At 40.6% G+C, this 12187-nt stretch overlaps 1 protein-coding gene across 8 annotated transcripts in view; it reads right to left on the bottom strand.

Annotated features, from left to right (window-relative positions):
• AVL9 (AVL9 cell migration associated) overlaps positions 1 to 12187 on the bottom strand; it is a 79923-nt gene that overhangs the window by 3154 nt on the left and 64582 nt on the right. For 5 of the 8 annotated variants that reach the window (XM_038557273.1, XM_038557271.1, XM_038557276.1 and 2 more), the window contains one exon: positions 5 to 210. The exons of 1 other annotated variant lie outside the window; for it this stretch is intronic. The gene's annotated coding sequence lies outside the window, so the exon portion shown is untranslated. Of the gene's footprint in view, positions 1 to 4; positions 211 to 2031; positions 2130 to 12187 lie in introns of all 8 variants that reach the window. 2 more of the 8 variants (XM_038557274.1, XM_038557275.1) reach the window with 2 other exon arrangements.

Genomic DNA, 12187 nt, shown 5'->3' with positions numbered 1-12187 from the left:
GTACCTTTAAATGCCTGAGCCTCATCCCAAACAAAATGAAGCAGGATTTCTGGTGGGTGGACCCAGAAGTGTCTTTCAAAGCACTACTGCTGATTCTTCTGTGCAGTCCCAGAGACCCGTGGGTTTAGGCCTTCAGTAAGGATTTCATTCTGGATTCCCAGTCTTCCTAGAGCACATCGGAGTCCGGCTCACAAAAACTGCCTCTCACTGCTGGGGAATAAAGTTCCAAATTCTTTAGCACATTTAAGGCTCTCTAATTTGACTTTAAATCCCTTTAACAGCCTCATCTTACATTGTTGTCCTATGACCTTGAACTCCTACTAATCAGGTCTGTGCTGTACTTTGCTGCCTATGCTACTGCTCTACTCATAATGGTCTTCCGTCCCTATTCTGTCTGTCGTGGTCTTTCTATACCTAAGATCCACTTGGGGGAGTCTTTTTTTTTTTTTTTTAATGACTGCTTCCCTGGTAGCCACCTCTTAGTCTGTGATGACGAGAGTCTGTTGTCACACGTCCTTAGTACCTTATACCTTGATCTGTTCATTGTACCAGTCATTCTATCGAGTGTTCTTAGAGGCACGCTTGTCTACAAAATGACCCATGATTCTGAGGGTAGGGATTTTCTTAGAGCCGCACCCCCTACCAGGGCTGGTGATAAAAGAAGTGCTAAATACAAACTGGTATACAGAAGGGCCCTGAGTTTGGAACAGTCAAACCCAATATACCAAGTTCTTTATTCTCTTCAGGCGTTCGTTCCACTAGTGGTCCCCTCCATCCGGCTCAGACTTGCCCTCTTCTACTTCCGCCTCTCTCCTGGCAATAGCCCAACTCCTTTGTTTCACTGTCATTATTTTACAACTGGCAAAACCTGAATCTCAGATGAGTTCGGCTTGATCTGCCTGTGACTCTTGGCTTGCTGAGCACTGCTACAGAAAACCACACGAGGGCACAGATGGTGCCACTATCTAATTTGCAGTCCCCATCCTTGGCTAGGTCCTCAACAGTAGCAAGCTACCCCTCATTCAGAGCAATTTGAAATCTCCAGTCTTAGGAAATCTTCACCTTCCCCAACTCTATTAGCAGGTGATTTCACAGGAAAAATGGTGGAAAACTTCCTCAACTGCATCACCAAGTCTGTCTGCCTGCCCCCGCCCCCTGCAAGTTCTTCCTCCTATTCAGAGAGAAAACAGAATAACCCAGGATCTTTATTAAAGGTACCATCTTTTCCAAGCTCCTTACAAAGTCTGCTTTTGAGTACCCTGCCTCCCAAACTGGCTTGTGCATCAGCATCCCGTCAGGAACTGAAAACACGGATCCCAGACTGTCCCCAAACCTTGAACTTGAGGCAGTCCTCCCTCCCTCTCTGCAGCTTTTGTGTTCCCTCACTACCTTCAACTTCTCTAAATGGGTCCTTTCCTCTCTCTAACCATGACCAAGCCTCTTTATTTATTTATTTATTTGAAATTTAGTATTTATTTATTTATTTATTTATTTATTTATTTATTTATTTATTTATTTACGAATGATAGTCACAGAGAGAGAGAGAGAGAGGCAGAGACACAGGCAGAGGGAGAAGCAGGCTCCATGCACCGGGAGCCCCGATGTGGGACTCGATCCCGGGTCTCCAGGATCGCGCCCTGGGCCCTAAAGGCAGGCGCTAAACCGCTGTGCCACCCAGGGATCCCCCCAAGCCTCTTTAAAAAATATTTTCTTGCTCAACCCCCTTCTTTTCCCCCTTCAAAACCTAATTACTTGCCTCTTGACAAACAGCACCTCACCATTTACCAGGGAAGCCAGTGAGACTGGTTTCTGCCATTATCACTCCACTGAAACGTCTTGAAGTTCAGAGCTTACTCCGCTTGTCTTTTTTGACACATAATAGTACTTTACACCCCTGAATACTTCATTTGAAAGACTTTGAATTGGACTCGCGACATGATGCTCCCCTGGTTTTTTCCCTATGTCTGGGGCCCTTCCTCAGATGATTTCACCTCTAACCATCTCTTAAATCTTGATTTTGTAATCACGCACCTTAAGCAATGCTGTTTACTTCAGGGACGTATGTTGGTTTTCTTTGGCCTAGATGTTCACCTGAGAGCCACACTTATATGTCGTCTTAGCTTAGATTGCTAAAACAAAGTGCTATCAGTTAGGTGGGTTATAAACAAATTTGTTCTGGACTGTTCTGGAGAGTGAAGTCTGAGGTTACGGTGCCAGCATGGTCAGGTTCTGTGAGACCTCTCCTCTGGGCTACACAGACTGCTGAGATATCCTCATGTGACAGGAACTTCGTTGGCCTCTTACAGGGATACTAATGAGATCCTGAGGACTCCATCCTTAGGACCTAATTACTTCCCAGCACCATCACATTGAGATTAGAGTTCAGCAAATGAATTGGGGAGAGGGAGGGGGACACACAGATATCTCCCACTTGAAAGTCTCTGTTCTCTCAAATTCAACATGTCCTAAGATCTTCCCCACCTCCATCTCACACACTTGTCTGGTTCAGGTTCTGTCAGTAAACAGCACTGTGCCCCATCCTGCCACTTACTTGGAAGTTAATTTGATTTTTCCCTCTCCTTCACCTCCATATACTGTGAATCACAAGGCCGTATAGTTTCTCTTAAATATCTCTTGAACTCATCCTCAATTTCTAACACCTTAATGTAGAGCCCCTACCATCTCACCTGGAGGACTTAATTTCCTTAAAACACTTTATTGAGCTGTAATTCACAATCACCAAACAGTTCAGTAGTCTTTAGTGTATTCATAGAGTCTTGCAGTCACATAATCAGAGAACATCTCATGATGCCAAAACCCCATACTCCATTCTCCTTTTACCCCCTAAATGATCTCTGCTGATATCTTTTTTGCTCACACTTTTACCACACTGCAATCAACATAATTTCCCAAAATTTATGTCATGTCTTTGCTTGGAACTTTTATTGTCCTTGGAATGGAGTCCAAGTTCCTTTTTGATTTGTAAGGCCTTGAAGAATCTGATTTCTCCTTCCTTTTCTGGCCTACTTTTCTTCCTTACAGTTTACAGTCTCCCTAAATGGAGAATTTTAGTTCTTTTAATAGATCTAGTCTTCTCTTTCACATACATTTTTATCTGCCTCAAACACTCTTCCCTTTTGCTTAAATCTAAGGTAACCATACATCCTAGTTTATACTTGTTTTCCCTTTGACTTTTAAAAATGTTCCTGTTTGGATGGTAAATGCTATGGTAACCCGGCTAAATTCAATTTACATGTTCATTTCCTTTAGGTGGCTTAAAAAATCCTACCTTGAGTTCCCTTTATTTAAATCTCAATTTGTCCCCAATATTGTCTAATACTCCTCCAACTATCTTACAGTTAACATGTTTTGATTGTCTTCACCACTGCTGTGAGGTCAAGGGCTTGCATCTACCTTATTTCTGTATCCTCAACACCTAACAATGCCTGGCACATAGTAGACGCAAAATAAAATCTTGGGGATCCCTGGGTGGCTCAGCGGTTTGGCCCCTGCTTTTGGCCCAGGGTGTGATCCTGGAGTCCCGGGATCGAGTCCCACATCGGGCTTCCTGGATGGAGCCTGCTTCTCCTCTGTGTCTCTGCCTTTCTCTCTCTCTCTCTGTCATGAATAAATAAAATCTTTAAAAAAAATAAAAAAATAAAAATAAAAAAATAAAATCTATACAAAGGAGTGTTAGGTCATAAAGGGAATTTGAATTCAGACCACTATTTTAGAATTATAGTGATTAGTAGTGGGAGTACCTCTGACACTATGGAGAAAGGATTTATCAAATAAATGAACATCAAATGAGCTGACATTTAAAAAAAAAAAAAAAGAAAGAAAACTTACCAATATGTAAAAAAGGATTTGACCAAGTAAGTTTTATCCCAAGGAATGAAAGTTTGGTTTAACATCTGAAAATCACAGAGTACACATCAGCAGAATAAAGGAAAAGAATCCTATGATCATCTCAGTAAAGAGAGGAAAAATTTGACAAAATTCAATATCCATGTATGATAAAAACTCAGCAAATTAGAGAAGGAAATTTGCTCAATCTGATAAAGAACATCTATGAAAACCGCAGAGCTAATATACTTAATGGTGAAAGACTGAACTTTCCCCCTAAGATATGGAACTAGACAAAGTTGCCAGCTTTCATCACTTCTACGTGGAATTGTACTAGCCAAGGCAATAAGGCAAGAAATGGAAAAGGCATACAGCTTAGAAATAAAAACTAGAATCACTTAACAAGTATCCTAAGCAAGGATATAAGATCAATACTAAATACCAGATAAAAACAAAAGTCAGCTGTTTTTATGTACTTAACCATAAAACTTAACAACATAACAAAATTAGGGATAGATTCAACAAAAAACATATAAGACGTACACAACATTGCTGAGATTGATGAAGACCTAAAGAAATGGAGAGATAGAGCATGTTCATGGATTGAATCAATACTGTTAAGATGGCAATTCTCTCCAAATTGATCTACAGATTCAATGCAATCCCTATCAAAATGCCAGTATACTTTTTTCTCTTACAGAAACTGATGTGCTGATTTTAAAATTTTTACAGAAAAGCAAAAGAACTGCAATAGCCAAAACCATTTTTACAAAAAGAACCAAGTTGGAACACTTACACCAAAAATTTCAGGTGTGCCTGGCTGGCTCAGTTGGTAGGACGTGTGAATACTGACCTCAGAATTATAGGTTTGAGACGACATTGGGTGTAGAGATCAGTTAAAAATTTAAAAAAATTCAAAATTTTACTATAATGAGGACAGTGTGGTACTGCACGAGGATATAGACAGAATATCATAGAACTGAATATATTTTCATGTGTTTAGGGTCAAAATAAAAAAGTATTTGAGAGAGCAAGAGCATGTGCATGAAAGGGGGCAGGAGCAGAAGAATGCTGAGCAGGGAGCCTGAGGCAGGGCTCAGACCCAGGACCCTGAAATCATTAGCCAAAGGCAAACGCTTAACCAACTGAGCCACCCGGGCACCCTTATGGTCAACTTTGTGACCAAAGTGCCAAGATAATTCAATAAGGAAAGACAGTCTTTTCAATAAATGATGCTTGAACAATTTGCTGTATGTTTTATATGCAGGAATATTCATAGAATTACTAGAACATCTATGTGATACTGGTTCACCTGCTGGTATATGACAATATTTCAAATCGTTAGTTATTTCTAGTATCCTTAAAGAGCTTTTAAAAATAAAAAGACTAGGATGCCTGGGTGGCTCCGTTGGTTGGGCCTCCAATTCTTGGTTTCAGCTCAGGCTGTGATCTCATGGGTTGTGAACTGAGCCCCACACGGGGATCGCACTCAGCAGGGAGTACACTTGAAGATTCTCTCCCTCTGCCTCCTCCCCTACTCATGCATGCTCTTTAAATAAAAAAAAAAAAAAAACAAATGAAGACTTTAAGAGAGTGAGTGAGAGAGGGAGGGAGAGGAAGGGAGCATGAGCAGGGGGAGGGGCTGAGAAGCAGAATCCACGCCAAGCAGGGAGCCTGATGCAGGGCTCCATCCCAGGACTCCGGGATCATGACCTGAGCGGAAGGCAGATGGTTAACTGAGGCACCCAGGCGCCCCAAATTTTTTTTTAAAAGTTAAGACCAAAGACTCTGCAGGAAATTGATCTTGTGAGATAAACAATGAACAGGAAAATAAATTAAAAAAAAAAAAAAGGAGAATAAATGGTTAACCATATGAAAACAAGCTTATCCCATTCATGTCAAGTGAAAGAGTCAAAGATAAAGCCAACCCTGAGATACTGTTTCTCATATATTAAATTGGCAAAAATCCAAAAGTTTCACAAACTATTGGTGGAGAAACACGCATACTCATATGGCTGATGGTCCTGCAAATTACCATTGTGGTTATTGGGGATTTGGCAATATTTGTAAAATTACTAATCCTTTTGACCAGAAGTCTCCTATCTAGTGACCTCTCCCAAAAACAAACTGGCAAAAAATACTTTTTAACTGTAAATATGCACAAGGCTGTTATCCTTTATAACATTATTTGCAACAGCAACACAAATGTCCATTGGAAGAGGATTGGTTAATGTCAAATCCATACAGATTTCCAGATTAAAAAGCAAAACGGAGAATGTGTGTGTGATAAAATAGATACTATTTTATCTGTATTTATGTGTTTAAAGCATAAAGATAAATTATAAACATTTTTAAATGGTTAACTTGGAGAAGGAACATGAGGAGGACAAAATTAAGTCTTCTTTGACTTTGAATATATCTAGTTTGGTAAATTTGACTTTAGAACTAGGTAAATATGTTACATAATTATAAAACAAAATTAAATTTAAAAACTTTAGGATGAAGCTAATGAATCTAAATTAGTATCCAGTGGGTGGCATAACCACACAAAAAGTAACTCTTAAAACAGTAATTTATGCATCTCTAGTGGAATAAAGCCTAGGGAAAAAAATCTTTGGGGCGCCTGAGTGGCTCAGTTGGTTAAGTGTCTGACTCTTGATCCCAGCTCAGGTCTTGATCTCAGGGTTAAGTCCAAGGCCTGTGTTGGGCTCCATGCTGGCGTGGGGCCTACATTAAAAATAAATAAAAATCTAGGGATCCCTGGGTGGCGCAGCGGTTTGGCGCCTGCCTTTGGCCCAGGGCGTGATCCTGGAGACCCGGGATCAAATCCCACATCGGGCTCCCGATGCATGGAGCCTGCTTCTCCCTTTGCCTCTGTGTGTGTGACTATCGTAGATTAAAAAAAAATAAATAAAATAAAATAAAAATAAATAAAAATCTACCTGTTTTTAGTCACATTATTAGTGGTAGTGTTGGGATTAGTATCCTGAGACTGTTGTGTATGTACCATGGGTAACAGTGAATGAGTAATGATGTTAGTACTAGAGTCTCTGAGTGAAGAAAGGACATACGGATGTAAGACAGAGGGAAAGTGAAATCCCTGTGGTCTAAGTTTGCAGTGCAGGTATCTGTACACACTCACATCCTAAACAAAACACAAATTTCCCCTTTCTGCTGAACAGGTCTGAAAAGGACTTCCCAGTCATGGCAGTGTCCATAGCCATAGCTGTGGACTGCAGTTTTGAGGTAACATTTCCTTTTAAATGGAACCAAAGTTTCTTGGAGAAAAGGCTGATTCTAGGTACGGGGCAAGAAATGTGCAAAGGAGGCTAGAAACACCTTACGCCAGCTATCAAGGAAGCTATCAAAAGGAGGTCGCAGTCATGTCCAAAAACGTGGGAACCAAGGAGCCAGCAGGAACCCCTGGCCAGGCCTGACCAGGGAGGGGTCCATGGGATGGGAAAGAGCCAGGATTCAAGATTGCTGGAAAGGCCTGAGGGCCCACAAGGACAGCAGGGTCATGGGGCACATGACAGCAATCACCAGGCAAACCTCCTCCCCAGGGCACCATGCTGGGGAGCTGCAGGCCGCGGGTGTGATGCTGTGTGAGGGCAGCCCCATCTCACAGGCCGGAAGGCCCAAGGCCGGAAGGCAGGTGCGGGGAACGCACATGTGGCCTGCATGAGATTGTGTGAGGCAGCACAACTCCGTGGGAGCAGTCCCCAGTCTGGCTGTGGAGGGAGAGATGGGGCCACAGAATTTCTTAGAAAAAATAAAGAGACCAAGAAAATAAAACACACCACTGGCCAAAGAGAGGATGATATGAGCAACAGTGAGAATAACAACCCCAGTAAGAGGAAGATACGCACATTAAGAATTTTTTGAAAATTGAAGCTCCTCAATCATATTTCCCCTTCACTCATTTGTGGTTTGCTCTGCCTTTTATCATTCTACCAGTAGCATTATTTTTTTGGGGGGGGGGGGGGGTTGGGGACAGTAAAATGCAAACAATATATGTATTGGAACGTAGACATTTTTCCAATACCAACCACATGTAGTGTCATATATCCTGTACTGAAAACATTCCCCTGGGGGCAGGCACCTGGGTGGCTCAATCAGCTAAATGTCTGCCTTCGGCTCAGGTCATGATCTCAGAGTCCTGGGATCGAGCCCAGCCAGAGTGGGGCTCCCCACTCAGTGGGGGGTCTGCTTCTCCCTCTCCCCCTGCCTGTCCCCCACACGCTCTCAAATACATAAGATCTTAAAATTTTTTTTTCCCTCTCTGTGAGGATGCCAGTTAATGGTACATAAAGAGACCTATTTTACATTCATCTACTGACACTCCTGGAAGATACCACTATGAATTAGGTCAATGCTTTTTTCCCTAGAAATGGTCTACTAAATACTTAACCTCTTTATCTTCAGAAATTAAAACATTAGCATGAAAATTTTCAAACATTTTGTCTTACTATTTGGAAAAAATATACCCATTAAAATATCTGAATTATTATCTTAATGACTTTGTATCAAAAAATATCATTAATCATCTAATATAATGAATGTCAGTCTATTCATGTGTTCCTGCCAAAATATGGCTACTTACTTTTAAAAAATAGATGTTTTTTTAAAAAAAGACAAAACACAAAAGCTCCAGTGGATTAGGATATATCAAGTATGTTTCATCCACAAATTCATTTTCAAAACCCACAAATTGTTCATCATTGGAGGATAAAACAAAGGAAAAGGGTGGAACATTTTATCCTCCCTTTTATATACAAACTGAATCAGTCAGTAACAAAAGAGGGCACATTTTTTCTTTATATCACATTCCAACTATTGGATAAGAAATGACAGCATGAGACTATCATTACTTCTTATGCCAAAATGGATCTGAGCAATGATTATCAATAGCCGATAATATAAAAAAAAAAAAGAGAGACAATTAGGTTGGTAGGACAACAGCCTACCTATAATCATCTTGCCCTTTTTTCATCAAGAACGAATCTGACCAAGTTTCTTTTTTTTTTTAAACTTTTTTTTTTTTTTAATATTTTTTATTTATTTATGGTAGTCACAGAGAGAGAGAGAGAGGCAGAGACATAGGCAGAGGGAGAAGCAGGCTCCATGCACCAGGAGCCCGACGTGGGATTCGATCCCGGGTCTCCAGGATCGCGCCCTGGGCCAAAGGCAGGCGCTAAACCGCTGCGCCACCCAGGGATCCCTGACCAAGTTTCTACACACAAGTATCAATTTATGAAACTATAAGTGTTAGAAGAATATGTTAAATTATGCCAAGAAATGCAATCTACAAAATCCAGATTTTGGAAAACTGCAAGGACAAATGACTCAAATTTCTTAACAAATTGAAAAAGTGTATCAAGTTGTGGAAGGAGGAACCACTAGTAGAGACTTAAAAGATTTCTCTACCAATGGCATTTTGTAGACTTTAGTCTTGATTCAAACAGAAAATAAATCTGGCTTTACACAGAAACTTGTACACAAATGTTCAGAGTAATATTATTTATAAGAGCCAAGAAGTGGGCAAATAAAATGTGGTGTATCCATACATTAGAATTCAGTAATAAAAAAAGAATGAAGTAGAGATGCCTGGAGGGCTCAGTCGGTTAAGCATCCGACCCTTGATTTCAGTTCAGGTCTTGATCCAGGGTCCTGAGTTCAAGCCCGGCACTGGGCTACATGCTGGTTATGAAGTCTACTTCAAACAAACAAACAAACAAACAAACAAACAAACCCAACAGGGACACCTGGGTGGCTCAGCAGTTGGGCGCCTGTCTTTGGTTCAGGTCGTGATCCTGGGATCTCAGGATCTGGGATCGAGTCCCACATCGGGCTCCCTGCATGGAGCCTGCTTCTCCCTCTGCCTATGTGTCTGTCTGCCTCTCTCACTCTGTGTCTTTCATGAATAAATAAATAAATCTTAAAAAAAAAAAGTTAAGAATAGAATGAAGTACTTATGTTATAACATGGATCAACCTTAAAAACTTTATGCTAAGTGAAGGAAGCCAGGCAGAAAAGGCCATATAGTAGTATTCCATTTATACAAAATGTCCATAATAGGAAAATCCGCAGAATGTATACTAGTGGTTGCCAGGGGCTGAGTGGGAAATGGGAAGTGACTGCTAGTGGATACAGTTTCTATCTGGAGTGGTGGAATCAAGACAGTGATGATGACCACACAAATCTGTGAAAATACTATAAACTACTGAACTGTACACCTTAAACAGGTGAATTTTATAGCATGTGAATTGCATCCCAATAAAAATATGGCATTCATAAGACAAATGGAAATTTATTTATTTATTTAAAGATTTTATTTATGATATATATATAGAGGGGGGGGGGGAGGCAGAGACACAGACAGAGGGAGAAGCAGACTCCATGCCGGGAGCCCGACGTGGGATTCGATCCTGGGTCTCCAGGATCATGTCCTGGGTAGAAGGCAGGCGCTAAACCGCTGAGCCACCCAGGGATCCCTGACAAATGGAAATTTAAATACTGATTTGCTACTTGATAACACTGTTATCAGCTTATGACATTAAAACATTAATCTCTTAGAGATACATCTTAAATATTTACTGATGAAATATAACGCTGGTGTTTGCTTCAAAAATAATACAGGGCAGTTGGAAAGTCAATATTTTGCAGGTGTCAGAGTAAGAACTGAAATCAGGCAAGAATCATCACAGGATGCTTTAGTGATCTTACAATATGTCCGCAAATTCTTTGATATTTTCCCTACAAGAGTTGTCACTTTACAAAGTTGGAGCTTAGTGCTTTCTTGAAATGTGGGTTGGACTTGGTCACTTCTAATGAATAGATTGTAGTGGAAGTGAGTGTCATGACCCCCAGAATAGGTAAAAAAAAAAAAAAAAAAAAAAAAAAAAGGCACTGTTGTCTCAGGGATCATTTGCCCTAGAGGAGGCCAGTCCATGCCATGCGGACCCAGAAGCAACTCTAGGGAGAAGACCGGGTGGTAAGGAAGTGACAGTTCCAGCACTGACTTGCCAGATGTGTTAATGAGCCATCTTGGAAATAGATTCTCCAGCTCCAGGCAAGCCCTCAGATAATGGCCAACTTCTGGCCAACAACGAAATGTAATCTCACCAGAGGTCCTAGGCAGGACCATCCAGCCGAGCCAGCACTAATTTCCTGACCTCGAGAAACTGAGATGACAAATACTGTTTTAAACAAGTTTTGACATATGTATTATGTGGCAATAGGTAAATAAATACAGATGCTGAATCTAAGGGAAATTTTGATAAGATTATTTGCACGATCTTAAAGCATCTCCCCAGAGACTGCTTATTATTTGGTGGGGAATGGGAGGAGGGCAAAAACTGCTCAGTGATGCGAACGGACAACTCTGATCAGTGATCAAGATCAACATCGCCATGCCTCCCCCCATGTGATACCCTGAGAGGGACATGCCACCATCCAGGCAGGACTCTGGGCAAGAATGCTTATTTTGAATCTAATCGTAAGAAAATGGTAGATACCCCCCTGCCCCCGGCAATAAGGACCACCTTATTTAAAAAAGGAAGAGGGATTTACTTTTCCAAACTATCAATGTCATAAAAGAGAAAGATTCTGGAAATGGAGGCTGATAACTGACTATAATACCTGGCCCCGTACTGGAGAGGACAGAAATACTACAAAGAACAGGACTGACAGAATTGGAATATTAATGGTGTAGAGATAAAATGGAGTCAGTGCTAAATTTCTGAAGTTGGTAACTACACTATATGGTATGTAAGAGAATATCCTTATTTTAAGGATATCCTTAAAATAAGGATATTCTCATAAAAGTAAAGGTAGAGGTCTAGGATATACATAACTTAGCCTCAATAGGCGGAAAAAAAATGGGGGAGATGTGCATGTGTGAGAGAGAGAACATATAAAACATGGAAATGAAATAAAGTATTAGTAACAGATGAATTCGAATAAGGGAGTAGGTGTTTGGTTTTGTCTTACTATTTTCACTTTTGTTACGTACCTTTATCCTTGAAATTATTCCCAAATAAAGTTTTAAAAATAACTCCATTGAATGGAGGGGAAAAGTGAGGGTAAAGATGAAATAAGATTGACTACAAACTGACAACCACTGAAGCTGAATGGTATATTGTAAAAGGTTTATTAAACTTTTCTGACTACTTTTGCTATATATTTGAAATTTGCTATAGGTGAACAGTAGGAGAACCAAACTTGGAAGATCCCAAGTGTCTCTCCCACTGGTTCCATGCTCTTTCTAAATGCATTTTTTTTTTTAAAGTACATTCACAATGTTGTGTAACCATCAGCACCACCCATCTCCAGAACTTTT

Source organism: Canis lupus, chromosome 14 (genome assembly GCF_011100685.1).
Source record: "Canis lupus familiaris isolate Mischka breed German Shepherd chromosome 14, alternate assembly UU_Cfam_GSD_1.0, whole genome shotgun sequence".
Classification (NCBI taxonomy): Eukaryota; Metazoa; Chordata; class Mammalia; order Carnivora; family Canidae; genus Canis; species Canis lupus.
This window is presented reverse-complemented; position numbering and strand designations above follow the sequence as displayed.